At 45.5% G+C, this 5,984-nt stretch overlaps 1 long non-coding RNA gene across 1 annotated transcript; it reads left to right on the top strand.

Annotated features, from left to right (window-relative positions):
• The first annotated feature begins 1,892 nt into the window (after positions 1-1,892).
• LOC147961585 (uncharacterized) lies at positions 1,893-5,784 on the top strand. The gene is made up of 3 exons (XR_015611732.1): positions 1,893-2,522; positions 3,242-3,602; positions 5,408-5,784. It is a non-coding gene; the product is annotated as an uncharacterized LOC147961585 (long non-coding RNA).
• The last annotated feature ends 200 nt before the right edge of the window (positions 5,785-5,984 follow it).

Below are 5,984 nucleotides of genomic sequence, written 5' to 3' on the forward strand. Positions count from 1 at the left end.
CTTCATATTAATCCATTGCGTCATAAGGTGGCAATTTTGAGCCTCCGTGATAGCATCCACGGGATAGCTGGCAGGAGCCGTCAAGACAAGCTCCGGCTGAAGCAGCTCGGTGGAAGCCACGCTGCTTCTCCGCTGAGATGGCGGGGTAGCTTCAGGGGAAGCTTCGGCAAGTCATTTGCTGCGATTTTCTTCTCGTTCCTCTATCGCTTGTACCCTTGCGTGCAGCGCCTGCAGTTCGGTCTGCTGCACTTTCTTCCTCCTCTCGTGGCTTTTGTAACCGCCTGCGTCCGGAAACCCAGCCTTCCACGGAATGGAGCCTGGCATACCTCGTGTCCGTCCAAGGTGCTCAGGATTTCCGAGGGCCTTTGTGAGCTCGTCGTTCTCTCTGTCTGGAAGGAACGTCCCTTTCTGCGCTGCATCGATATAGTACTGAAACTTCTTCAAGGGTATGTCAAGTTGCTCGTCCGTCCAAATGCACTTCCCTGTTACAGGTCCAAGGATCCACCAGCCCCGAAGAACCAAGTCCGGCAATGGTCTGTCTAGTTCATTGTCTCTAGTTCGATCCCTTTATCAAGCAGATCAGTCTCAGCCTTTGCCCACTTAGGCCGGGGTTTGAGGTAGCCACCTGACCCCGTGCGATGGTGAAGCATCTTCTTCGCAGCATTTTTCTTGTTTGTCTCCGACATCTTCTTACTCTTATCCGATGTCTTGTGGGCCACAAATGCGGGCCATTGATCTCTGATCTTCTCATATTTGCCCTTGAATTCTGGTGTCTCTTTTTTGTCGACAAACCTTTACAGCTCATTCTTCCACCTCCTGAATAGCTCTGCCATCTTCTTAAGAGCAGCAGACTTAATTAATTGCTCTATAACCGGCTTCTCCGGATCCTCCTCTGGCGGTAGGGTGAAATTTGCCTTCAGCTCCTTCCAAAGATCATCTTTCTGCATATCATTGACATAAGACACCTCAGGGTCTTCTTCAACTGGCTTAAACCATTGGTGGATGCTGATCGTGATCTTGTCCCTAACAAGAACCCCGCACTGAGCAGTAAATGCATCCTTTGTCCGGATGGGTTCAATCGGTAGGCCGTCGCGCGCGATTTCTGTGATCTCAAACCTTTCATCCTCGCGCAACTTTTTCTTCGGGCCTAGTCTCTTTACCGAAGTTATGCTCGAACCGGAGGGCTAGAAAAAAGAAGAAAGACGAGAGTTAATTAATATGTGTAGGTACCAAAACAATGAATGCATCAATTAGCTAGTCTCAGCACAGGCTTAACTAATATATTTACCTGGCCGGACTCTGTTCGGTCACTGAAGCCGTCACCCTGTTCTTCCGGACCTGCTTCTTCACCTTGCTGTTCTTCCGGACCTGCTTCTTCACCCTGCTGTTCTTCCAGACCATCATTGTCGTTAAGAAAACACGACATGACATCACCTCCGTCTAAGATTATGTCCCGCAACCTCTCTTCTGCTTCCTCGTCTCGTCCGTGCTCCATATTCACTACAAGAAATCTGTTAATCCATGACGGACTTCGGGTGACGTTCCTGAAAACCATCACGGGAACCGTCATGGATGAACAAGACGCGAATAACCTCCAAAACGGCAGCCCCTTGATGACGGGCATTGAAGGACCGTCACAGAAACTGTCATGAATCGACCATCTATGCCTTTTTTTTTCTTTCTTTAGTTGCCATATGAACCGTCATGGATGGCTTCTGCCGATGTGTCTGTTGTACCCGCTTATTTGGTCCACTTGTCAATCAGCCATATATAAAAGTTGGAAAGAAAAGGGCGCGCCTGAAATTTGAGAGAGCGCGGAGATGCAAAATTTTAAGTGGCCAACGCGGCAGGGTGGCAAAATTTCGAGCCAGCCCATTTATACTCCACAGTCCACACACACCTAACCCTAATTCCCCATTCTATCCTCCCGTTCCCTCAGCCGCCGCCACTCCACCAATCTTCCTCCGCCCGCTCCATGCCGGCGCCGCCGCAGAACAGCCTCACCTCTCCCGATCCATCGATCCCCTCTCTTCTCCCCTATATGTGCGTCGCCCCCTCTCCATCTTTCCCACGGCCACGGCCACAAGCCCGTAACCCCACCCCAGTCCAGATCACGCGCTCGAGTTGCGGCGGTAGTGGTCGCGACAGGTCCATTTCCTCCCGGCGCAGATCAATCCGCCTTCCTCGGTCGCACTCGAGCAGCGCATGTCCCGCCGAAACCCATGATGCATTGTCCATCCAACCAGATCGACACCGACGAGAAGGCCAAGGTGGCGGTAGCGGCGCCGAGCTCGTCGTTCTCTAGCACCGGATTTGGAAGTCTCTAATGTCCCGTGCGACTGCCACGGATCCATCTTCGGTCGGCGGCGAGCTATGGTGAGATACAGGTGGCGCCGCCGCCACGGAGCTAGCCACTCCCTTCTGCCATCCGCGCTGCAGCGACAGGCGCTGCCTCTGCGGCTTTGCCAGGGGCCTCTGCCCGTCGCGTACGTGCTGCTCCTCCTCGTCATCTCCGTGGATGGGTTCGTCCCCTTTAAGCTCTGATCTTACCTACTGCAGGGCTAGTCGATTGGTCCGCGGTTCATTTGTATTCTGTCAAAGTTCATTGGTGATGTCCATGGCTACCTGTTTAGTTATTTCTGGGTACATGTGCAATAGATAGGTTCTGTTTCTTGGTACTCTAGAACTGGAAGATATGTTGTGTTAAAAAATGCAAGTCTGTATGTCACGGTCATGTTCTCAATCTGCAAACAAATAAATCCTTGTCATGCTGTTTGTCCATGTGTCCCATATATCCACTCTTCTTCATCGCATACAAGGAGGGGTTCTCAATATGAATTTCATGTCTGGCTCGGATTCAGATTGTTTTGAGTACATTAATTGGCCTGATATTGGATTTGAGTGCATTAAAATAGACCTGATACTGAATTCAGATTGTTTGAGTACACATTATTTAGCCTGGTAATTAGATTCAGATCTCATGTATTGATGTATGTGTTGAGTAATGCTACTGAAGTACTGATCCAAGGGACAACTGAACGAGCAACCCTGCTTTTATGCATGCGAATTTTGACCTATGCCATGGTTAGTAATGTTCCTCATGTGTTGGGGTGTAGTCTATTGTCTGTTTGTCTTAGTTTTGTATGTCAGTTATTTAAGTGCTTAAATGGCAGGTGTGGCAAACTAGGCTTCATCTGGCATTTTCATGGAATTAATGTGCTTGTACTGTTTCAAAATTCAGGAATGGATTTCTTGGAAGTTGGTCTTGTAGCATTTTCTCTTCAAGAAAATGGAGCCAGTGTTTATGATCTATTTTGGCACACAACTTAATTTGTTATCTCTGAAGCTGTAGCCAGTGTTGATGTACTTCTCAAGGTATGTTACTGCTTAGTCTTTATGATGCAGCTAGATTTTTCGTGATTCTGGCATTTTCATGGAATTAATGTGTTGCCGATCCTTCGCTCGTTGGACATACCTTGAGATGCATGATGTGCTCGCCAATGAGGCGCTCCAGCAGGGGCTCAAGGAGTACTCCAGCTAGCCCACACTCTTGCAGCTCTTCATCGACGGCGAGTTAACTGGTGACTGCGACATCACTATCGGTATGTATATATGTGCTTTCTGCCTTCTCCCGTTATTATGGTTCAGGACGTTGAGCCCCTCTGTTACTGGCAGTACACATACATGGTATCTGTTCTGCGAGAAGCTTGTTTTGTAATCTGTCATATATGTTCAGTTGTGGATGATAATGGTCAACTTGGCATGTGGAAACTCCATGTCTGCGTAGACGTTTCAGGCATATAATTTGCTCATGTTGAAGGCATGGTACATTCTTGTACCTGACAGTGTCCATGGCAATGTCAAATGTTTTATAGTTCATTTCTTCACATTCAACGTGCACATGGAACTCTACCTGTGGAATATGTGCTCTGTACTTTCCTTTTCCCACAACTATGGTTCAAAATTTGAGTCTTTCTGCTATGGTTGTACATACCGGCGATATTTTTTATGAATTGTTTTGTGAGAAACTTGTTCTGTGCATCAGACATAGAAATACATTTGTTGATTTGACGTACTTGTAGCAACAAAAATGAGTGGGCGGCCTATGGTTCCTTGAGTATTTTGTGTGATGTAGTGTGTGCGTCTGCTTCAGGGATCATTGATCCTATGCTCTAGCACTTAGCCAAAACTATAGTATCACAAAATATGCATGCCAGTTTTATGACTAGCTTTAGATGGCTTTGTTCTCTCAGCACCAACAACATTACATAATGTCAGCCTCTGGTGCGAGCTAATAACCATGTTGCTCAGACTCTGAAGTTCTGAGGAAGCATCTTTGATGTAAACCTTGAAACTGTATTTTATAACCACAAGCCTCCAGGATGGTATGAATTACCATCCCATAACGTGATGACAACCATTGCAAATTATTTTCCAGATTTACTTATGAGTAACAAAAATCACTTGCCTGCTGTTGGTTCATGAAACCAACTGTGCTCCAGCATTTCCGCACCATGGTTATTGAACTACTACAATAGTATCCCAGTGCTAGAATGCATGGATATTTCTGGAACCAGCGTATCAGTATCAGGTGCATTTTAAAATTAGTGTATCCGTATCAGGTCCATTTTAAAATTAGTACTCCCTCTGTCCCAAAGTTCTCGTATTAGATTTGTCTAGATACGTATGTATCTAATACTAAAATGTGACTTGATACATCCATATTTAGACAAATCTAACACAAGAATTTTGGGACGGAGGGAGTACATGATAAGAAATAGGAAAGCAATGTGCCAGTTCCACCAAGCTGTTCTAATTTGTTTGAGTGAAATATAGAATAACAAATAAATCTCATTCTGTTCTCGAACTCATTGTAGGTGTATCTCCCTAGCTTTTTAAACAATTTACTAGTTAAAGGGTAAAAGAAGGACCAAGACTCACACCGGTAATTGTCCATCTTCCACGAGGAAAATATTTCGCATGTTCATTGTCTGTTAAATGTTTTCTTCTATTAATATTAACAAAATAGAAATTATCACATTAATAAAAGCGATTAATCCCAAGATTCACTATGTAGTCCAACAAAATTATATGTTGTTCCAATCACAAAAGTATTTAATGTCATAGGATAATTGTAGCTCCGAGACCATGGTTGTGGTGTTCGTACAGAAACCAGCCCACTTGCTTCTACATTTAACTTTTAAGGTGTAATTTTTCATTAGTGAGCATGGTAATTGGAAAATGCTATCCATATACAAACCAATTGAAGAATATATATTCTTTAAAAATAATTGAAGAATAGTACATACATGAAATATGAGCTCGCTCGCCCCATGCCACCGGGGTATGCGCCGTGCCAAGATGCATTGCATTTTTTGATGTCGTCTTACAGTTTGTTGACGTGCAGGCAATGTTGAGCATGGGTTGAGTTGAGATATTGGCGTATAAGGTTTTCCCTCCAATGAAGTTGGCGGCAATGGCTGGATCCGTGTCCAGAAATGCATGGAGATGACCCCTGGTTGTCAGTTGTCGTTTGGCCAGCCTTGAGCGGGGCTGTGGTGCTGCAGAATTAACACAGGGTGTTTGTAGTTTTAAGTTTCTTTTTTTGCTAGTCCTTGATAGATGTATTGTTCGGCTATAACTGTAATCTTAAGTTTTTTGTGCAAATTTTTTCTGTTGTATATGGAGTTGATTGCCTACGGACTACAACCCTCCGGTTTATATAGACACCGGATAGGTTTAGGGTTACATATAGTCGGTTACAATGGTAGGAGATCTTGAATATCCGCATCGCCAACCTTGCCTTCCACGTCAAGGAAAGTTCCATCCGGACATGGAACGAAGTCTTCAATCTTGAGTCCGGCTGAAGGTATAGTTCGGCTACCCGAACACCCCCTAATCCAGGACTCCCTCAGTCGTCGTCGGTCTCCACGTAGTAGTAGGCATCGGCGGTGGCATCTGGCTCCTGAGCTCTCACATCTGGT

The sequence above is a fragment of the Triticum urartu genome, chromosome 7A (genome assembly GCF_056163025.1).
Source record: "Triticum urartu cultivar PI428250 chromosome 7A, HENAU_Tu73, whole genome shotgun sequence".
NCBI lineage: Eukaryota > Viridiplantae > Streptophyta > Magnoliopsida > Poales > Poaceae > Triticum > Triticum urartu.